This window comes from Trachypithecus francoisi, unplaced genomic scaffold (genome assembly GCF_009764315.1).
Source record: "Trachypithecus francoisi isolate TF-2019V2 unplaced genomic scaffold, Tfra_2.0 Lachesis_group18, whole genome shotgun sequence".
Classification (NCBI taxonomy): Eukaryota; Metazoa; Chordata; class Mammalia; order Primates; family Cercopithecidae; genus Trachypithecus; species Trachypithecus francoisi.
Genome location: NW_022681463.1, coordinates 73,127,809 through 73,151,848, shown reverse-complemented (window position 1 = coordinate 73,151,848; position 24,040 = coordinate 73,127,809). Strand labels below are relative to the sequence as shown.

At 39.6% G+C, this 24,040-nt stretch overlaps 1 long non-coding RNA gene across 1 annotated transcript in view; it reads right to left on the bottom strand.

The window, feature by feature from the left end:
• LOC117063311 overlaps positions 1 to 24,040 on the bottom strand; it is a 47,100-nt gene that overhangs the window by 7,644 nt on the left and 15,416 nt on the right. Inside the window, exons 4-6 of the long non-coding RNA XR_004428863.1 lie at positions 17,417 to 17,504; positions 5,826 to 5,928; positions 5,105 to 5,169 (exon numbers count right to left, since the gene is read on the bottom strand). This is a non-coding gene — a long non-coding RNA (uncharacterized LOC117063311). The remainder of the gene's footprint in view (positions 1 to 5,104; positions 5,170 to 5,825; positions 5,929 to 17,416; positions 17,505 to 24,040) is intronic.

Here is a 24,040-nt window from a genome sequence, read left to right as displayed (position 1 = left end):
TGCTTTTTATTTTACAATAAAAATATACAAAGTAAAAAATGAATTAGAAATTAGTAAAATTTCAACTTCAGTATTTTTTTTTTTTTTTTTTTTTTTGAGACGGAGTCTCGCTCTGTCGCCCAGGCTGGAGTGCTGTGGCCGATCTCGGCTCACTGCAAGCTCCGCCTCCGGGTTCACGCCATGGATGCAAAAGACAATGGTAAGTCACCCTAAAGTGTAAAATATCCCTGCCAAAGTATTTTTTGTTATCTTACTTTGGCAGGGATATTTTACACTTTAGGGTGACTTACCATTGTCTTTTGCATCCATAATTTTGGTTGAGAATTCAGCTGTCTGCCTTATTGTTTTTAAAAACAGTATGTCCTTTTTCCTTTAGCTATTAATATTTTATCATTGTCTTTGGTTTTCAACAATTTTATTACCGTGCACCTTGCTGAAGTTTATTTGCATTTGACTATCATTGGATTCATAGTGTTTCCTGTAACTGTGGCTTCAAATATTGCTTCTACCCATTCTTTCTTTTCTCCTCTTTCTGACATTACGATGTCCTGAATATCTCTTACTTTCTTTTTATCTTGTTTGAATCTTTTTTCCTCTCTGTGATTCAGTCTAGATATTTTCTACTGACCTATATTCTAGTTCATTATTTCTTTCTTCAGCTATGTTCAGTCTGCTCCTAATTAATTTCTTGAATTTAAATTTTGTTTATTATGTTTTAGTTCTAGAATTTCCTTCTTACTCTTTTTTATAGATTTTAGTTTTCTGTTGAAATTCTCCATCTCATCAACAACTTTCATTCATACGTTTAATAAAGTATTTAAAGTCTGTGTCTGATAACTCCAGGATCGATATAGTATCCAGATCCCCTGTGGATCTCTTTCTATTGTCTCTGAATGATTTTTGGTCACTTGGCTTATCTCCTCATATTCTAGAATATTTTTAAAAAGAATGTTGGGCTTTATTCTTTGAAAAATTATGGAGATTATTTGAAGTTCTGGATGATGTTATTTTTCTTCCTGGAGGTTAATGCCAGCCAGTTAAGTGAACCAAGTCACCTTAGTCCAACCAGGTTTAAGCTGATTTTACTTTTTGTGAGAGCTGGTCTATACCTAGTTTGCCTTTATGCTTAGAGTGCTGTCCTTGAGGGATCCCAGCTGAAAGCCTAGGGTGTTTCTCAGTGCCTATCCTCATTGAGCCATGACCTCCAATTTTGTTCATGAGATTGCAGAAAACTATCTTCAGTCACTTACGAGCAGGCTAATGCTTCAAGGACAGAGTAGAACTGCATTTTGATCTTAACTTCTTTGTATTTATCTTCTGTCTGGAATGTTGTCTACTGATGCCCTTGCTGCCTTGATAGCTCTCATAATCCTTCAAGCAGTTTTTAAAATATATCATCCATTTTGTTCCCAGTTGTTCTTTGTGAAGGGTTTGTCTAATAGAAGCTAGTCTGTCATAGTTACAAAAAAAAGTCTCTTTAACTACTATTTATTGATCATTTACTCAGAGATCCTGTTATTTTCTCACATCACTCTTGAGTTTTTTCTTTATTGAACTCTCTACAGTTTATAATTATTTTTATGTTTCTTTTTTTGACATCTGTTTTCCCCTTAGACTGAAAACTCAGTGGGTCATCAGGAATCATGTGTTTTGCTCATCACTGAATCCTTGATATCTAGCCAAGAATAGACACTCAATAAATATTTTTAAAAAATGAATATAGGCTCTTGGTCTAAGCATTTTATATACTTTATCTCATTTAATCCTTTCCATAACCATATGAAGCAGGTATTGTTAGCTCTGTTTTAGTGAAGAGATAACAGAAAATTAGAGAGATAAGTAACTTCACATGGTCACTAGATGTAAAATGTTCTGTAAAACTCCTCTTCCTGCACACCTCATCATTATGCTTCTGCAACCTGTTACGTGCAGCCAGCTTTTTATTTTTCAACATACAGGTTACAAAGTGTGTTCCAGTTCCTTCTCTTCATTTTCTCCTTCCTCCTTTTGTTAATACTTCATGCCTTGTTTTTTTAGGCCTTCAGTGCTCATAAGCATTTCATTACCCAGTGAGCTGGAAAAATAAAAGACGATGAAGCTCACATAGCTGAGCAAGGAGTCTATGCTCCAAAACACCAAGAGGAGGGTGCGTCCTCCCCTCCCCTCAGGCCACAATTGGTAGCTTTGGTAACTAGACTCATTCATTTAAAATTTTTAAACATTTAATTTAATTTTCTTTTAAAATACACTGTATTTTTTAGAGCAGTTTTAGGTTCACAGGAAAAATGAGCAGAAAGTACAGAGAGTTCCCACATACCCCCTCACACACATACAGAGTGGTGCATTTGTTACCATCGATGAACCCACATTGGCTCATTCATTTTTATGCTGTATAAAACCATCTGGGATCGTGTGTTTGCCCAGTTTCAGCTACCTTGTGTTAAGAGTCCTCTTTTGACCTGCAGTTAAAATTAAAAAGTCTCTGCTTCTTTGTCAGCATTCATTCTGTTCTTAACATGCTGCAGTAAAGTTCACTTACCCCTGAACTTTGACCGTTCTAGCACATTTCAGCATTCGCATGCTCAAAATCAAGCAATTAACTTTAATATGCATTCTTAAAGGAAATCAGGTACAATCTCTGGAAGCCGTAAAGGATCACATTGTCACATTGAGTCTCAAATCTTTGTGATGCTGCTCACACTCACGATGCTCTCTCCTCCTGCCCAACAGACCAAGGCCTGGCTCAGGTCCCACCACAGCTGTGAAGCCTGTTCTAACAAGCTCCATCCCACGACAATTTTTTTTTTCATCTTTGGCATCATATCTGGTATCACACGCTCCCAGAGAAAGTCATTAACCCTCTCTGAGCTTCAGTTCTCTTTTCTGAAAATGTGGATCAAAACACCTCCTGACAGGCTTATAGATCAATTTATATGCACCAAATGTGTCCAGGAGAGGCACAGAGCAGACAGGCAGGAAACGTCAGTACTCCCCTTCTCCTTGCCTGCTCAGGGAAGTTTTCCTGGAGGACAGGTACACAATGTGGGAGACAAAACTGTAAAACTATATGCAAATGTGCTTGGACATAGATTAAAACAAAGAAACAAAACCTCTGTGCTATCAAGTCCTTTCTGGATTTGTAAAGAAAGGGGAGTAGGAAGTTGCCGGAGCAGAGCAGGGGAAAGATAGTAGAGCTGCCAGTGAAAGTCAAAGAAAAAGTGGGGAACAAGGCACCATGTGGCCCAGGAATATCTTATGAATCTCCATCCATCTCAAAGGGAAATGGAGCATAACATGGCTACTCATCAAGACAGGTAGCCCTGTGCAGTCTCCATCTACGTGGAGACTGAGCTTCCAGTCACAGTACAAAAGGAAAAGGACATGGATGAGATTTGGACAGACAAGGAAGAGGAAAATGGTTTCTGAAGGGGGAAGACAGAGAGATCCATAACTCTAGGGCACAAAATAAAGGTATTTAAGCATTCTCACCGCACACCGAGACAATGAGCAAACCCACTCGACGGGGTCAAGTGCCTGCAAAGTCAGTAGGAAGCTAATCGTAAAGGATTTTGAATGTCTGGTTGAGGACAATGGGTTTTGTAGGGAACTACTGGGGAACTTTGAGCTAGCATATCACATGACGACTGAGATACTTGAGCAGCACACACTGCACGGGAAAGAGGCCAGAGAGCAAGTGCAAGGTTCTTACAACAGTCCTGGCAGGAGCTGAGAAGGCTTCACCTTAAATGGTTACAATACAAATGGAGCAGAAGGAATTTGTGTTCAAGCCCTGCCTTCTAAGATATTCCCGTGGCCTCCATTTCTTCTGGATTCTTTCCCAATATCACTATATGGCAGACTCCAGGTGTTTAAATATGTTTTTTTAGAAGTTGGTGAGCATTAAATATATATATATATATAAAAAATATATTTTTTAAAAAATATTTTTAAATATATTAAAATATATCTATAAATATATATTTTTTAAATATATATTTTTTAAATATATATTTTTTAAAAAATATTTTTAAATATATTAAAATATATCTATAAATATATATATTTAAATGTATATTTATATATAAAATATATTTATATAAAAAATATAAATAAAAATATTTATATATAAAATATATATTTTTTAAATATATATTTATATTTAAAAGTAAAAGAAAGTAATAAAATGGCCTTAATTCTGAGGATTTATTTAAAAAGAATTGTAACACAAAGAATTGGCAAACCTTCTCCCTAACCCACCATCAAAGAGAGATCCAGAATACAATATAATATAACATCAAAACTGGTGCTATTCAACTGAGGAAGCAAAGAGTATAACTATGACAACCATTGTGATTTTTCTTATATAGTAGACAGGATCAGCACAGGCAGAAAGAAACAAAAGCTTCTTAGCATTCATGAGTATATTGTTCCAAAATGCAGAAGGTGAAAGTCATGGTCATGCAGAAGTCAAGTAACCTGGGAAGAGAATTGTCCATGGCTCTCCAGGTGAGGAGGAGACAAAAATGAAGCTGGGAGACCTACACCCTTCACCCTTGCTCATGGAACCAAGCTCAAGCCTCGCTCCCCTGCTCGCAGTATAAATTGAATAGAGAAGTATCAATGAGAAGTATCAATGAGAAGTATCAACTGAAAGGCTTAAGGAGGAATATTTTGGGATGTTTCAAGATGCAGAAAAGGATCCAAACATCAGTTCTCAAATGAATGATGAAACACAGCTACCATTTGTTGAGACCTCTTCTGTGCCACATTCTAAATGCCCTTCTGTTGTCATGTCACCTAATTCTCACCATCAAAGTGTATTTGGGGTTGGTCTTCATCCTATTTTATATATAAAACTGTGAAGCTCAGAGACCTGCAGTAAGTAGTCCAAGACCTTAGTGTAGAGCCAGGATTAAAATCCAGCTATCTCTCCCTCCAAGGACCTATTCGCTTGCCTTGTTATGGCATTGAATATTATCACACATAAGGCTTATAAAGTGGGGAGAAGACACCTTTATGCAGTGCCCGTGTTTTGTTGGCCTCATTTGAGTCTTATTTTCTAGTCCAAAACATCACAGTCCTCCTACTGCACAGCTGCCTCTACCTGGCCTGTGCCTTCTTGCGAAAAGCTCTTTGGTGTGGCTGGCAAGACTTCGGAACTGCATGTTTCTGTTGAAGAAAAAAAAAGTCTGAGTTAGGAATTTAGTCTCACTCAGACTCAGCCCTTTGGCCTGAATGCAGAGAAAGAAGTCCAAGTCCCTGAAGTCCAGAGAAGGGAGAGTTTCTGGAGCTAAGCCAGGGTGACCTTTCAACAAGGAACACCCTTTATTGAGGCAAAGGACAGAATCTTTGCTCTTTTGCTGAAGGTGCCCCCTCCACTTAGAAAACTGTTTCCCCCACTCTCCACTTGGCTGACTCCTGCTAGGTATTAGTAACCCCCAAGTCAGGAATTGCCCCTCTAGGACACTCACCCTCCTACCTCCTGTGTTCCCACCACACCCGTGCTTTCCTCTGACACCACACTTGCCCTTTAGGTGACTTCTCTCCTGCTAAACTATGAGCTACTTAAGGTCAGAGCCGGTTTTACTCTGCTAAGAATCCCTAGTGCTATAAACTTCATAAATGTTGAGTGAATGAATGAACAAAAGTGGCCAATCCAAGCCTTTGTGGGGAGTATTAGAGTAGGGTTTAGATCTGAGTACAGAGAGGGCCAGATACCTCCTACCTGACTCCAGAAACTTCCCCTCTCCTCTGTCACCCCTCAGACTTTGATGCTCTCTCAGTCATTGGTATCAACGATACCAGAAATACCTTAGGAGATTCACCTTTGTCTGTGAAATCAGAGGTGTGAAAGCAGTTCAGCTCTTTGCTTTGGGTTCACGCTTCATTCTAGGAGGCTGAAAGCTGAGGCTCAGCCCTGGTGGGTTCCTAGCAGAGGAGAAGGAAGGTGCAGTTTCAGAATCCCACCTGATTATATTTACTTCAGACAGTTATGGCTAAAGGTGCTCTAGGTTGGGGAAACAAGAATCAGAGGATACTTCCTTCCCATTCGACAGTATATATCAATCAACATGACCTTCTTGAGTTGACCGCAACATCCTGAAGTATGATTTAGAGGCAGCCCAGAGAACCTGGTGCAAGCCCTGAGCTGACACAGTGCAGGATGACAAGGCAGACACTGGGGAAGGAAGTTCATCTCTCTGCAGGTAACTGAGTGTGCATAGGGTTACCTGCCCCAGTCAGGCCATGCCCTGTTCAACTTTCCACCGAATGTCTCTCCTCTGTGCCAGCTTCTGAGGGTTGGATGGAAGCCAGGTGCTGCTGCAACCATGAAGACCAGTTATTTGCTCACTTGGGCTACTCTCCTTTTGGAACCCTCACCTGCAGGCAACCCCCATGCTGTATAGCTGGCTCAGGGTGGCGGTGGAGCCTCCTGTGCACAAAGCTCCTGTGGGGTGCTGCTGCCCTGGGCTCCTTTTTCCTTGTCTGTGTGCTCTGTCTGTTCACTCTTTACTTAAGGATTCATAAAACACATGTGAAGCAAATTGGCATCAGGGATTGGTGGCCAGACAGACTCAAGGTTGAAGTCCCTGATCTTGTACAAGTTGTCTGTTGACCCTGGGCCCTATTTTCTTTATCCATCCAATGAAGCTAAAAATTCCTACCTTGCAGGTTGTTGTGATGATGAAAGCTGTGGTTCTCAACCTTAGCTACACATTTGAATTCCCTGGGGAGCCTTAATGTGCCAATGCCCTGGCCCTACCCAATCAATCTTTGGAGAGTAGACCCAGACCCCAGTATTTTGAAGACTCCTGGGTGATTCCTAAGCGAACCCCAGGTTGTGACCACTGGATTACAGGCAATGTGTATAACCTGAGTGGCATACTGCTTTTGGAATAGACTATCCCATTAATAAATGATACCAATATTACTATAATATTATTGCTGCTCCTAATCTTCCTTCTGCCAAGAAAGGAAGTATGGTTATGGGGCTAAAATATCCAAACTGTAAATAACAGAGCACATATAAGTGACATCACTAGCCTCCAAGCTGCTCAGTGAGATAAGAAGAAGAGTGGCTTGAAGTAGCCAGTCAGCTGTGAGGACCCCAGTTCTTTAAAATACATGCATGCCATCTCTCACGTCCTTGCCTCATCCAGCCTGGGTCTGTGCCAGTAGAAATATTTCCAGTTAAAGTCCAGTGCCTTTATTTCTAGTACTGATTGTCTCCTGGGAGACAGCTGTCAACTCGTGCATCCCAAGTTACCTTTGCTCTGCAGTAAACAGATGAGTCACAGTTGGCCCCAGCAGGTCAAGGAACAAGCAGCCCTGGGCCATCCTGTCTGGTGGCTGAGGCTACTGAGACAATGCCCTTGGTGCCTATGAAGGAGTCATAAAGTTGGGCTTGACACTCTAAAGTTATCTTAGTTTGCTGATTGTTTGGCTAGAGGGACTGGTGTTGAGCCCTTCCTGGTTGTATTAGGGCTTTGCATGATAAGCGTAATTAGGGTGAGAGGAGGCTGAGCAGCCTGCAGTGTCTGAGGCAGCAATGGGTCAGGCAGAGCAGTGCAGATCATTGACCTCAGTAGAAAACCCCCAAGCTGCACTTTAGATACCAGGTCCCTTCTTTTTCCAAACTAAAAATGCCCTGGGTGTTGGTAGCAGAAGGGCTGACTATAGGTTAATGTTGCTACGTATCCTGATTTGTGGGGCAGGGAGGGCTAGCTTTAGTTTTAAGTCAAATGTTTAAATGATTCTCAAATCTATCTGCCTCTTTACCTCCAAACCACCCAAGTCTGGGCCAGAATCATTAAAGGATGGTGCACTTGTGCCGAATCGACAGCCACAGCCTCCCACCAGGATCCCCACCTTCTCTCCTGCCTCACAGAGCAGCCAAAATGATCCAGCCTCACCTCAGGTCAGACCATTTCACTCCCAACGTGAAACCCTTCCGTGATTCCCTGATACTTTCAGGATCAAGTCTGACCCTTTGACATGGCCTCCAAGCCTAGGTCAGCCTGACCATCATCCTCTTGCCACCTTACATTGCTGCAGATGGGTGGAAGACCTTGGCTGCTCTCAACTCCAAACTTCTTTTCCTTTTAGGTCTTGGAACCACATTCGTCAACCTACCTGGGGCTCTTTCTCAAGCATAACTCTCAACCCCCTTCAGTTCTGAGCTTAAACTTTACTTCTTTCTCCCTCCCCTTAGAGTTCCTCACACATGAGCCCCTTGAACTCTGAGTTTGGGATCCTAACCCTTCTTAGGTTTTATTATTACCCCTTGCCTAACCAGAATCTAAGTTCCACGAAGGAGGGACCCCATCCATACTCCCCATGCCAGTGAATACATTTCGCGTAAACCCCGAAAGTATTTGCCAATGATAAGGTAAAAGCAGTGGGTTCACAAAGGACAATACCATTTGCAGAAGAAGCACTATGTAGCAAGGAAAACCCCAATGGTTACTCAGATTATGTGAGGGCCACAGTCATGGGCAAGGTCCCTGTCATGTGTAAGAGACAATGTGAGTTATTTTATCTACGTGAAATATGCCTTTTTTCGGTAATTGTCATTTTTTCAAAGAACTTTTTGCTAGGCTATCAAAAAGGTGAACGACTCAGGAGAATGAGCATTGTAGTTGATGGTTATTTAGCACTACAGTGTGCCAGGTCCAACAACCTTATGAAGTAGGTGCTATTATTACTGCCATTTGGTGAATAGGGAAACTGAGATGCATAGGAAATTAAGTAATTTGCCCAGTGCTATAGAGCTGATCGGTTGAAATTGTATCTGAAGCCAGGCACTGCTGTTGCCGGGCAGACACCCATTGTACTGTCTCCCTGAGGAACTGCAGACCACCTTCCAACACTGAGGGTCTTCCACATTTGCCAGAAAATACCATGGGCTGAAGATATGCAATAGGCTTTACCTCGCTCTCTCAAGAGGTGGAGCTGGTGCATGCCTCAGAACATAAAAGGGTGGGGTTTGATTTCTTATCTTCGTGAATTATTTCCGAAGAGTTTATTGTATAATCAGTGACTAAGTAATTGTGGCCATGAGGAGATACAAAGTTGTTTCATTACAGACGGTGTAATCTTGAACTTCATGGAAAGGCCCCAGGGCTCTGTGGCTTCCCATCCATCTTGTGATCCGGAATCATGCTGATCTGAAAGAGCACTGTGACTCTGGGAAATTTGTTACCAATGGATGTTAGCCACAGTCCTATTGGCAAATGGACCCCAGGTGGCCTGCAGTGCCAAGCTGTTTCCCTGCCAGCCTCCCAGTCTGGCCCTAACTCCCCAATGTAAGTGAAGGGCACAATGGAAACGTTATTTTAGGCCTTTCTACTTTAATTTCATTTCCTATAAGGGCATCTGCTGGTTTTTCTTCATTTTGCTGGTGCTTCCCATATGATTAGTGGAGATCCACTGAGCAAGGGCATTGACCTACTAATTGTTAAATGCATGTAGAAGCTCTGAGAGTTCGGCTCTCAACGATATCCCAGTTATTACTATACATTGTTTAGATGTTCTCTTCCCCATACTGCGTTATTGGGTTCATACCGGCTTGTAGTAGTAAAATCACTTGCTCTGTTTCTAAGCCTGGTGACAATTCTGTTGTGATTAACTCTTTCCCAACTTCTGGAATCTGAGAAATATATTATTCTATTAGAAGGAGCTCAAAAATGGTACATATATTTTTCTCTTTTATAACACACTTCTATGAAGTATCAGACATTTCATTTGCACTTTCTCATCTAACCTTCGCAACATCCTTATGCATACTTATTATTATTGTGTCCATTTTACAGAGAGGAATATTGAACACACAGTATTTGTTTGTTTGTTTTGTTTTATTTTGTTTTTAAGTGACTGACCTATCAAATGTCACACAACTAGTAATTAGCAAATTGGGTTATAAACTCAGGCAACTGGCTTCAAGCTTAACTACTTCATGCTTAACTACTGTACTGTGCTGTTCTCCTTGACTCCCTTGTACTGTTTTTAATTTGAGTGATTTTATCCATTATAGTTGAATCGATGACTACTTGTTTGTTTGTTTATAAAAAACATATGGTCTTGAGTAATTAGGATGTATTTCCCAGCGTCATTCAATTTCCATGACACATATTCTTCCAACCCCAACACACACAAAACTGTGCACAACATATCGTTGGATTCAGACATATAAACGTTCGTGTATTTTCCTTTTCATGATATAAAATTGTTCTCTTTCTTATACCCAATCACCTTACCATTTTTTTCAAGATGATCTGGAACCTACTCTTGGTGAGCCACTTTGGAAATTAGGGGGACTTTTCTGAGACAGAAATAGTGTCTCTAATAAATATGGAATTCCAGGGAAAGTACACATAGTGTCTTAACACTGGATGGACAGTGCTTATCTCTTCAAATGGTTTGAAAGAATCCTTCAAATCTTTTTGGAACTGATTTCACTTCACCTTAGAAATCAACCACATAACACATTGGGTTGGATCAATGCATCCTCTGTACCTCTTGGAGCAGCAGCAGTGCAGAATTTTCCTTCTAAGATCAATGGCAGGCTGGGAAAATACCCAGACATGTACCCAATGTGACAAGCAATAAGGAGTGGAGGTAAGAGATCCAGGCCAAGTCTTGGCCTCACCCCTGCTTACTGGTCTTATGATCCTAGGCACATTACAGCTTCTTTGAGTCTTGCTTTTTATTTATTCACAATGGGCCTGACAACACCTGCTCTCCTTCTAGACTTTTCAGAGGGTGAAATGAGATGACAGCAGAAGCTGCCAGGCATGGTGGTGAGCACACAGCAGGCCTTCACTAATGTGGAGTCCAAATCCCACACCTTAGCAAGGCTGGTTTAGGAACACTCCAGGGAATGTCTCAACATTTTTCCTGTAAGGTAATTTCTTAAAATGAATACATTGCTAGATCTCAGATCCCCAAATTTCCAGAATATAATAGAAATGAAGTTTCAGTCACTTCACAATGAAACCGCAAAGAAACTAAATGGAAAGTAAGTGATTTGAAGACTGTCAGAGACACAAGGAAGTAGTCTCTTAAGAATCATTTTCTTTCTTCTAGATTAGGATTTGGGAGTAGATTATTTAGATTCTTTTTTAAAGTAATTTAGATAACTTTTGAACAGTCGGACTATTTGAGGTTAGAAAGAGTGAAGACAGATAAAGGTTAACAATCATTTGATAACAGGAAAAAAAAAGTATAAATCATAGTAACTGTAACAGAACAAAATCCATTTTCCCCACTTACAAACAGTAACTATTAGGTGGACAGAACCCAGAGAAAACACTTTAGCAGTATTGTTTGCTAAAGAGAATTCCTGTAACTAAATCAAAAATATTATTTTCGTGGGCCCTCTACCAAGGCATAGAAATAATTTTGTTATTACAGGCTCAACTTTCTAGAGATGATTTTGTGAGACGATTTCACAAATGGTTGTGCTTGTCTTTTAAAGATAAATGGTGATGAATACACTGAGAAATCAACTACAATCTTCAGGGTATGTGTGAGTCTCAGACTCAACACCTTCATGACCTGTTTCTTTTTCCTGTGAGAGTTAGGAATCCCTCCTACGTGTCTGTGCTGTTGCATAGAGATGAAAATTTACTTTCTGTTACGTTGGGTACTGGAACTGGCAGAGGTAGATCTCATCCCTCTTGGTCTTCCAGCCATTTGCCTTCTTCCTCTCTCTGCAGAAGCACATCAGTAGACACTGCTTTCAATATTCAGGCTTCTCAAGAGGCTGTTTTTGTTGTTTGTGACTTACAACTCATTAGAAGAAGGCGAAAGATAATTCTGTACCTCCGTGGCTATTTAACTCCTTGAGAACTGTGTGCTTATGAAATCAAGCAAGACTGGAGAGGGTGCTCTGGGACAGTGAAAGAAGCCCAGGACACGTGATTTTAATTGACAGAAGCAGTGCTGACTGGGACCCCAGACAGCCACCTGAGACCACTATAACTTTTCTCACTGTTGCCTGTCTCTGTTCTGGTAGATGCCAGGTTGTGGGTTAGATGTTATTTTGCTTTTAGAAAAAAAGAAAAGAAAAAAGCACCTGAAATTATCTCTGCTTGTATTCATTCATTCATCAAATACTGATTGAGTGCATATTGACAGGCAAAGATCTGTGCTAGTAGCCATAGTGATCAGTACCAGGCCCAGGGTAAGGCAAGTGGGACACTCATCCCAGGGGCATCATTTAAGGGGACACACACACACACAAACAGGAATCAAGATAAATAACATCTTAATGCAATATTTTAAGAAATCAAAAGTAATGCAAAAAAAGTGTAGTAAAGACAGAATCAGTAACAGTGCTATGCCAGGGCATACTAGTGCCTGAGGCAAAAGGAGAAAATTGAAAGGAAAAGGGAAAGTAGAAGGAAAAATACGGATCTTGTCTTTATTCATAATGTTGATATATTGTTCATCACAGATTTTGCACTCATTTTTTAGAGTGTCACATTAAAGTATGGTTTATTTTGACTTTTGTTGGGGGGACCCTTTTAAATTCTGTATCTGAGGTAAACACCTCAGTGGCCTCACACTAGTCCCAGTCCTGATGGAGATGCAGAGCTCCTGCCCTTCAGCAGTTTATAGTAATAATGGGAGTGCTACATGCACTAAAAAAATTACTGTATTCCAGGGTAAAAAGTGATACATGCAAGGAGAGAGGTTATGGATAAATAGCATAGGCACTAACAGGAAGGAGAGTGTATTTCTATGCAGGGGTCAGTGAAGGTTTTGGAAGAGATTGTGTTTAAATGGGATCTTACCATGTTCTGGTTGGAGATTAAGAGAAAGATGACTCCAGAAACCACATCAAGTTTTTAAATGAAGAAAGAAGCCTTACCAGGTCAGAATAGAGTAAGGGAGCTCACAGGCTTTAAATGGAGAAGGCGTGCCAAGTGTGGATGAAAGGGTGTGTTTATAGGGTGCAGAGCGTGTCTGGGAGTCCTTCCTGTGGCAAAGGAGAAGGCCTGTAGGGGTGGATTCATTTTACAACCACCTTATATAAACAAGACCCTTCTTTCCAGTTCTCTGGATGGTGACAGAAGCCAGTGTGTGGAAACGAGTGAATAAATCCTGCTTGTGAATGATGAAGGAGGAGCCTTGTACCTAAAAGTTATCTTCATTCATCAAGTTAAATCTTGCCTCAAAGAGTGATCTCTGACCCAGCAAGCAGCATTCTGCAGCGGTCAAGATACATACCAATGACAAAAATCTTAATGTAGAATATCAAATTGTTATAAGCCACAGTTACACAAAAGCAGAGGATAAAGCATGAATTCAGAATCTTCTACAAATTAATATCCAAGATCGAATCAGGGCTGAGCTAGAGGGTTTGATTCTGAATTCTGTAATTCATTCAGCGCCCAACCTCCTTTATTTACTACTAACCACCTCCAGGTTCAGAAACAGAGATTCTGGGAGGTTGTTTTACCCTAGTTCTCTGTTTTGAATAAGAGGAATCATTTGCGAATCTCCACTAACGCAGCTGGAGGAGGAGCAGAGAGAAGGTTCCCACTATGTAAAGTGAAAGGGAGTGTTAGCAAGAGTCAGTAGAGATCACCTGATCCACAACAAGTCAAACCTAGACTGCTGGGCAAGCAATGAATGGTCACCATTAGCAATCATTTGTTGAGTTAAGAAATGAACAGCACAAATCCTGTAGATTGTATTTTTCTAAAATCAGCTCACAATCACATAATATTTAACAGAAAGGGGGAGAAACAAGCCACCTGAAGATAAAATTGATGGCATTCTATGCTCCCAAAAGACATTCACCATCTTCCAGGAGGAGTGAAGGTATTGATTGTCCACTGGGTGACTTTACACTCACATCGTTAAAGCCTTTACCTCACCTAGAGGCTCTACTTTCTCAGAAAACCAAATGATCAAGTTACCAGATTAGAAAAATAATCTGTTTTAAGAATGAAAAAGTTTTGGCCTAATGAGCATTGATGTACTTACTTTTAACAGAGTGATAGGAAGTAGTTTTTCATAGACTCAGAGGAGGTGAGCATAGAAAGGGGGCATGGATGTCACTAGCCCAGCAGCGGTACAGCTGTGGAATCCCTTCTCCAGGGGAGGCCCCTCAGCTACCCCAGTATATAAAAGAAACCAAAGGGAGCTGCTGTGGCCAAAGTCAGAAAGGGCCTGGAAACCTCAAATCACAGCTTTGCCTAACCCTAAATAAGCCAGTGTAAAACCAAACAAAACAAAACAAAAAAGGAGAAGACGACGAAAAATCCCCAAGGAAGCAGAAGCTGTGAAAGTTTGGATGATTTGCTCAAAGACACACAAGTGTAAGGGATGGGTTTGGGATACAGCTCCTGACTCCAGGTTCTGGCTTTTCCTGCTGTGCCCACAGAGAGGATGTCAAATCCAAAAGACGCCATTTCCCCTTGCAATGTGTGCACTCACAGGACCCACATGGTGTATCTGTAAGGCGCACTGGAGTAATGGACGGAGGTCATTGGTCCTTGGGGATTGGGTGGTTCCAACCCTGGCCCAGCCACCCTGAGGGGCAAGAGACATTTTTCTCTCCATACACCTGTAACCCATCCCTGTGGGGAACATGAGCTGGGAAGCTCTAGGCTAAGTAGTCTGGCTCCCTACTCTTCCAGAGAAAAACAAGAGAGGAAAAGATTTGGGCCTGATCATGTTCTGTGTCTCCAGTGCTAATCATGTACTGTTTTCAACACTTGCTCAGCAGCAAGATCTCCTATGCACCTGGAACAGGGCTGTGTGCTAAACCACGTCAGCAGAAGTTGGCTGTAGGGATGGGGAAAGAGGATAGATGCCAAATGTCTAGCACGGTGGTGACAACAGGAGATACTCAATGAAGAACATTCTCTCCCACATCCCCACCCACCCCTAGGACTGTTACCAACAGCAGTCTGCAAACCACAAGGGGGGCATCAAAGCTGACTTCCAGTAAACCAGGCTTGCTCAAACTGGTTAAGAGAAAAAAAAGGAACTTTTGCTTTAAACATAGCTTTAAGGAGAAGAGTTGTGTCTCTCAACTAATACAAATATATTTAATATTTGAGATGTTGGCTACAACCACCCTTAATATTGTTTTGAAACGTTCAAGCAGTAACAGACCACAAATTGAGAGATATGCAGGCTTCCTCGATGTGCCAGCTCGATTACACTACTTACTCTGTGGACTTTCTGCTCAGAGATTAACTGTGACCGTTTCATTTCATTTCACACTTTCCCATTTAAAATGGTATGTCGCTGAGCTAATGCACTTAGCATAGCCATTTCCTGTTTGGTTTTCCTTTTCTATTTAAATACTGTAAAAGATATTGCACTATTCCCTGTGTGGGCTTTAATCAGTAAGTAATTTTATTGTGTAAATTACATAACCAGTGACCCACAAAGGCATCTGCTTCTAGCCAGTTGTGTGACCTTAGGCAAGTTTCTTATCTTCCTTGGTCTCAGGTCTTCGTTAAAAAAAAAAAATAGGATTAATAATGCCCCCACTGTTAAGAAAATTAATTGTTGGGAGGATTGAGATAATGTGTTTACATTTCTTGGCACATAGGCCCCTTCCCAGATTCTTGTAGGAAGGTAAGAGAGTAATAATTCAGATTCTGAATGTGCTAGAACTATTCTAAATGCTTTCTGCACACTTACTCACTTAATCTTCTCAAGGACCTTGTGAGCTAGAAATTATGATTATTCCCATTTTACAGAAGAAGAAACTGGGACATAGAGAGGTTAAGGAACTTCACCCCACACACAAGTAATCGGGGTCAAGTTTATGCAGTTGGTTCCAACGGCTGAATTCATAGCTCTATGACCCTTGACAAATGTAGGTTCCTAACATCAACATTTTTGGGTGATTCCATATGTCTGTGATTCATAAATTTTTGTGAAAGAAAGCCAACTTCTCTTTTAAGATAGTCAAAGTGCTGGACAGAAGTTTAATAATTCTATTGGTATAGCCTCTTTTCCCAAGAATAATACTAGATTCAAACCAAGTCAGATAAATGGCTGCCCAGGCACCTTCTCCTTCTCTGCTCAATGTCCTGTTAATTTAACCAAAGTCTCAGAGAAAACCAAAATCTGTCCTTTGAGTTTCAAATGAATTGCCTCATATTCCCATCTGAGGAACGCTTGCACCCCTTTCTCCTGCTGGATTCTAGATGAAGAGGGAAGGTGTACTTTTCCATACTGCCGGTCAAGTTCCAGTTCTTTCCACAGAAATATTAAATCTATATATAAATATGTACATCACCACGTTGTCCACTGTGGGCTTTCTCTAACATGTGGATTTGGATGTCAAAAATCCAATCCCTTCCCTTGATTTATACACAGACACACACAGACACACACACACACGTCTTTATCTGTTCTGTTTTGTAATTTATATGTACTTTAGATCCTTTGCTGAAGACTTGGATAAATAAAGGGGTTTATATGATACCAATTCCAACAAATGAAAACAATTTAAAATTGATGTTATATAATTTTTTTCCCATCAACTGGGGCCTGTACCACGTGGTTCAACAATCTCCCCACCCTTCTACCCAGATTCTCACTAGTAAAAAATAGCATACTTTCCTTTTTTTATGCAGAGCAAGTCAACCCTGTCTTTGTTCTATCTTTTCCTTCCATAACTTTCCTTAGGCTTTTTTGTTCAACTCTTTGCATCAGGCTGGCTCATCAAGGTAGGAGAAATTCTGAAGCCAGCTACTTAGATAATCTGTTTTCTTAGATGGCATTAAGATTGTCCACAACTGGAATAAGTAATGCATCTCTGAGATTAACCAACCTTGACAGTTACATACAAGTTTCAACATCCCATTATAATTCTCTCTCTTACAACTCAAGGCAATTGCCTCTTGTCCTTTGTTCAGAAACCCAGGGTGCAGGATTCATTAACTCTTAACTAATATTCCATTCTAGAGATTGTGGACTTCTTGGTGTGAAAGCTGTTTTTAATTTTCTCCAACCCTTGAGGACACTGACTGGAGGTGAGGAGATAGAAAGTGAGGCAAGAGAAGCAGTTACCTGGGAAAGCTCTCGGCACTCTGGGGGTGGGAAAGAAAGAACAGTGATCTAAGGACAAAGGGGCAGAGTTTAGGTGGCACCACTGGAGGTGACTCAGAGAAGGGACCATGGCAGAGACAGCCTCAAAGCTTGACTTGTCTGGGAGAATAATTTTCAGTTTTCAGTTATTGAAAATTAGGTCCAGGTCTGCCCTGTTTTACGTTTTGCTAATGTGCAGCAAGCTGCCATTTTTCTTTCCTCTATTCATTTGATCTCATGACCAGCATTTCCAATTAATATTTGTTTAACACCAGGCCTGGGGTAGATATTTGGAGAATAGACTGAGAAGAAAATGCCCGCACCCTACCCTGGAAACTTTTGGAGATACCTGCTGATTCTTCTGGTGCTGCTATACTCATAACTGCAAAGCAAGTGGACAGCCATTCTGCCCAGATTCAGTCCCAACCAGCTTCCTACTGGGGGAAGGAAGAACACAATAGGAATTAGTGAAATTTCCAGTTTTGCCAAATACATGGACTTTGACACACAATAAAAATATGTTTCTAAAAGTTAAAAATGCCTTATGAAAGTGTACACTTACAAAGTAGAAAGCTGTTCAACCCTAGTCCTGCCAGCCCTGGGAACGCGGACAGCCCTGTCCTGAAGGATGCTGCCCGACACTTCAGAGTGGATGCCATCGGATGGCTTCTCCTCAGGGAAGCCATTTGCCATCAAATAAAAATATTTCCTCTCATTTAATTATGTAGATTTTCGCTAAATTAAATGTACTAAGAGGCTGGAATCCAACATTTACAAAGGAGAAATCTCAGACTCCTCTGTTTTCTGCTGGCCTGTGCTTTCTTGAAAACAGACACTGGGCAATGGAAAATGTGGTAAAAGTTTTAATGCTCATGCTAAAAGGAAAAACACCTTTCCTTTCCTTTCCTTTACATTGGCCAGCCACACCTGGCAAGGCAAAGACCAGCTGAGTGAAAAGTCATTTGTGCAAAATCCAGCCAAGCTGTCAGTTGAGCTTAGCAAGTAGTGACTTGGAAACAAAAAAATTAGGGGACGGCCGGGCGCGGTGGCTCAAGCCTGTAATCCCAGCACTTTGGGAGGCTGAGACGGGCGGATCACGAGGTCAGGAGATCGAGACCATCCTGGCTAACACGGTGAAACCCCGTCTCTACTAAAAATACAAAAACTAGCCGGGCGAGGCGGCGGGCGCCTGTAGTCCCAGCTACTCGGGAGGCTGAGGCAGGAGAATGGCGTAAACCCGGGAGGCGGAGCTTGCAGTGAGCTGAGATCCGGCCACTGCACTCCAGTCCGGGCGACAGAGCGAGACTCTGCCTCAAAAAAAAAAAAAAAAAATTAGGGGAAAGAAACTCATCTTCAGATATATTTTATTTTTGGTGTTATATATACATATATAGATATAGATATAGAATAGACAAGGAGTAGATTGAATTCACCTTCAAAGAAATGTTCTCAAGAAAATATCCCAAAACATACCATTTTAATTTATATTAATGCTTGACATGAAATGGGAGAAAATGAAAAGTAATGAAAACTATTTTCCATAAAGTAGGACATATTTGCTCTAAAATTTCCAATGTGATGCTAGTCTTTTATGGAGCTGAAAAAAGAGGGAGGCAGAAAAGAGGGACTCCTAACAATATCTGTAAGTCTTTTCTCTAATTCAGCCACAAAGGGATTTACATGTTGTTCTTGCTTGATCCCAAAACATGTGTCCCCAGGTGGGAAAAGAAATCTGGTTGTAGGGAGAGGAGAAAATTCTACTCTCAGCTTTTCCACATGGCTTTATTAAAAAATCATTTTACTTTTTTGGAAACAATTTTTATATATGAAAAATAGAAACACAGATGCTTCCTAACAGATCCTGATGGTCCCATGCCTTGAAACTGTATTCAGAAAGGTGAAGAGATAGAGATGTTTCTCTCTGCTCTGAAAAGTGGGGCAGTGCCACACAGTCACTGCCTCAGCACCACTACCTCCCTGTTCAGGGCAAGTCTTGGGATGCTTCTGAATTTGTACATAACACTGAAGTCTGCAAAAGCCTTCTCTAACATTAAATTCCCTAGTCAACTCTTAGGCCCCTTTAAACTGTGAACAAGACGACCCTTGTTCTGGAAAATCTATCTATCTTGCCAACACACACACATATACAAAAACACAACTGTTGGGCAAATAAATCTTTCCAGAGAAAATAGATTCCTTTCCAATTCAGTCAACTGTACTGAGCTGGAAAGTGAGAAACGTTATTTTTCCAGGACGAAGGAAAAACAAGATCTCTCCTTGTTTACCCTGTCTAGCCCATTTCAAAAGAAGGTCAGTTTAATGCCTTCATTAAAAAAAAAAAACTCAAGTGTTGTATATCAGAAGACACTTAGTTCCTTTCAGGCTGGGAATCATACATTGAAGCTCTGTGTTTTTTTCCCTTTGACCTAAGATACACATGGCAGGGCTGAATTGCCTACTGCCCTGGAGATGTCAAAAGTATCAGGAGTGGGAAGGACAGAGTCTGGTGATGTGGAATTCTTTGCTATTGGCCAGCCTCCTGATTGCCAGCCTGTGTCCCACCCCACTCACTGAGCATGAAAGATGGAGCTTATGAATTGATCCCCACGTCATTCAAGGCCACGCACATTCTCCATGCTCACTTCTCCATATTCCCCATAATTTGACGGCCTGGATCATCCCCTTGGAGAGTGATAAAACATGGAGTTATAATGTTCCTGACTGAAGAGCATGGATAGAATATAAATTGGACACAATGCTTGTCTATTCCCTGGGACGCTCTTTAGGACTTAAAGTTCTAAGTCTCAAGGAAGTCCTAACTATAGCGACAGTAACTTGTGTCTGAGGATTCCAGCTTCCTCGTTCCTCAACATAAATATAGGCTTCACATATATAGCATGTAGCATATAGTTGTTGCCAAGTAAAAATTTCTGTTTCTATTTTTTCACCAAAAAATTTCTATTTGCCATTAGATATGGCAGAAAAAAGGTAATAATTTCATATATTTTCATTTCTTCCAAGCATCATTAGTTCTCGTCTTATCTAATTTGTGGTTGCCATAAGGTTATGCAATTATACATATTTCTTCTCTGCCTCATCCCAAACCTATTCCAAACAGAATAGTCTAATATATGACTGCTGGGTCACAGTGGCACATGAGCCAGAGCCAAATGGAAAAAAATGCAAAATATTTTACTAGTAACTATATTGATGACATGTTAACAAGATAATATTTTGTATATACTGGATTAAATTCAATATATCATTAAAATCAATTTGACCTATTCCTTCTTACTTTTTTAATATCACTGCTAGAAATTTAAAATTACATATGTGGCCTGCACTGTATTCCTATTAGACAGTGCTGGTGTAGACTACTTTGTGAAATGTAGAATTAATAAGGTAATAATTGAAGGTAAGGGCCTACGATAATAACTAGCCTTTATGGTACATTTACTGTGTCTGGCATTTTATATGATTTTATTTCATTCTAATAACATTTATGAAAGGTAATTATTATTAGCCCATTTGTTGAAAGTATCCTGCCCAAAATTTTATAGCATGCTAGCAGAGCTGGTATTTAAATTCTGGGTTTCTGGCACTAGAATACACGAGCTTTACAGTCTAAAATGGTATCACTTAAGTACTCCTTCTCTCACTTAAAAAAAATTTCCAAGAATGTTGACATCAGGTGACCTGGAAAAAATAGGATTATCTACTCCATTAGTTACTAATTACAGCTTTAAATTTTTGATAATCTGAAAATCAGTGTTATATATTTTTTATTTTATTATTGAGAAGGAATAATAATAGAAATGTTGGTCTCTAACCTATGAATTTAAACTGGAGAAAATTAAAAATTAAACTTCTGTCTTTCCTAAACATAGAAGAAAAGGGAAACTTATTTGATGGGAAAGACATTAATATTCATTGAGTACCTACTATTTCCATTCGTGTCCCATAAATGCATTATTCTTAACAGGTCCAAAACAGAAAACATCATCTTTATCCCCAAACCAGCTCCTCCTCATCCTCCATTCTCTATCTTAGGTATAGTCACCTGAATCTACCTACTTACTCACTTACGCCAGAAACCTCATTCTTTTCTCAGCTCCTCTCATTTCTTTACCCTCCTTTCAGTCTTGCCAGTTTATAGAACACGGGTATTCTTACTTTGCCTGAGCAGTAGAGATTGTGCTTCCCAGTGACTGTGCCAAGTTCTTATTCTTATCAGCCGAACGTTTTCCCATATCCCCTAGCACATGGAGTTATTCAGCTTGCTAATGTTCTCCAAATAGGCATAAAATTATATCTCATTATTATGTTAATTAGCTGAGGTACTTATGATTTGTTCATTTTTTGGGTTCATTGCTTTGTAAATTGCCTGTTCATATACTTTGCCCATTTCTCTAAATGAAGTTGCTCTCTTTACCTTGTTTGATTTGACTTCTTATTTGATCTGGTCTCTTCATTTATATTCTAGATAGGAATCCCTTGTCTGTTTGAATATTATAAGTCTCTGTTCCTATTTTTAAATATGTTTCTAACTTTATGCATGTTATGTGTCTTTCTGTATAATAAAAAAAAACTTAATTTTGATATATATCAATAATCAATGTTATACCACATGGCTTTTGTGAAGTTTTTGTTTAAGTTTTGAAATGCTCTACTGGTCCAACATTACATACATTTTTAGAACAAATTTATTATGAATTTCAGACTAGAATGTTGATGGAATTACACTATACCTACTAGATATATGCAGGGAGGGTTAACGTCTTTATGATATTAAACTTTCCCATATAACAATAAGAAGTATTTCTCATTCACTCAGGAAGTTTTTCAAGGGGGCTGTATGTATTCTTGTTTAATTACCAGATATTTTTAGTTGTTGCTATTGTAAATCGTATCTTGCTTTTAAAAAAATAACATTTTATAGTTGCTTGCTGTTGGAAATGCTCTTATAGTTTGATCACATGTCCACCAAGTTTTTACTATTTAGCTGTTGATCCTATTGTTTATTCTGAGTAGGTGGATATATCATCTGCAAACACTGACAGTTAATTTCTTCCTTTTCAATCACCATTTTTATCTTCTTTCCTTCAATGTGGGTTAGGATTTCCAACAGTGTCGTATTGGTTGTGTTATATAGTGGCTTATCACAGTGAGAATGCTTGTCTTAACAGGAATGCACTTAAATTTTCTCCATTAACTATAATGTTTGTGGAGGTTTTGGAATATAACCAAAATCCACTTAGGGGAATTAAAGAAATCCTTTTCTACTCTTTGCTAAGAGCTTTTATCATAAATAAGTAAAGAATTTATCAAGTACTTTTTCTGCATCAATTGAAATTATTGTGAGATTAAAAAAATTTAATTTACTAATGTTCTTAATTTTGTTGGCAGAATCCCTAATAAGGAATCATTCATTAATCAAGCTGTATTATTTTAAAACATACTATTGGATTCAATTAGCTAATATTTTAAAAGATATTTTTCATCTACTTGAGTAAGATAAATGGAGCTATAATTTTCTTTCTTTCTTTGTAAAACACCATCGTTGTAAAATGTCCATCTGATTGCACCAATATCATAAAATGAACTCAGCCAGCTTTTGCTATATCTCTTTTGCAATAACTTAGAATACAGATGAGAATTTGTTGTTCCTCAAGAGTTTGATAGAATGCACCTGTAAAACCATTTGGGCCTATAATTTTTTGAGAGGAGAGGTCATTGATTGCATTTAATCTCTAAAATCTGTTGGTTTAGTCAAATGTCCTATTCTTTATGTCAGTTTTGGCATTTAATATTTTTTCATTTTGATTAGGTTTTCAAAATTTTTATATTTTAATAAGTTCTCATCCCTCTTCTAGTATTTCAATGTTTTTTGAAAATGATACCTGTTGATAGAGAATTCAAACAATATAGAAAATATTAAAGAAAAAAAAACAAAAATCCACCCCAAATCCTATGCTCCAGAAATAATCATAATATAAACATCTATATATGGAGATATTTTTATAGCAGTCATCTTTCTATGTACAGAATTATAATAACAGTAGACACACATATAGCACTTATTATTATTACACACAGATACTGTATTAGTCTTTTCTTGCATTGCTATAAAGAAATATCTGAGACTGGGTAATTTATAAAGAAAAGAGGTTTAATTGGCTCATGGTTCTTCAAGCTGTACAGGGAAGCATAGCAACTTCTGCTTTTGGAGAGGCCTCAGGAAACTTACAATCATGGCGGAAGGCAAAGAGGAAATGAGGCGTCTCACATGATGGGAGCAGAAGCAAGAGAGAGAGAGGGAAGGTGATATACACTTTGAAACAACCAGATCATGCAAGAACTCACTCAATCATTACCACAAGAACAGTACCAAGAGGATGGTACTAAATTATTCATGAGAAACTGCCCCAACGATCCAATCACCTCTCACTAGGCCTCACCTCCAACACTGGGGATAACAACTGAACATGAGATTTGGGTGGGAACACAGATCTAAACCACATGAGATACTGATAGAATAATTATGTACATACATAGATAGAAGAATGGATGCTTAGAAAGCTAAATGATGGATAGACAGATATATAACCCTGCAAGCATTTCTATTACAAGACCTACAAGAACTTTTTATTTGCATTTAATGATCACAAATATATCCCCTGCAGGATTCTGCACTCAATGAGAGTGGGAACCCTGTTCTATGCATCACTGCAGCCAGGCTGGTTTCTGGCATTGATTCCAAGTTTATAGGATGTTTATTGAATGAGTGAGTAAATGAAGAACATGCAGTGCAATGTGCAAACATTGTTTAAGGAACGACATACATTTTGCTTATGTAATCCTTCCCAGCCCCTTGCAAAGAAGATGTATCATCCCCATTTTTCAGATGAGGAACTGAAATAGGAAGAAAGTAATTTGCCCAGGGCGCACAGAGCAACATGCTGGATTCTGGCAC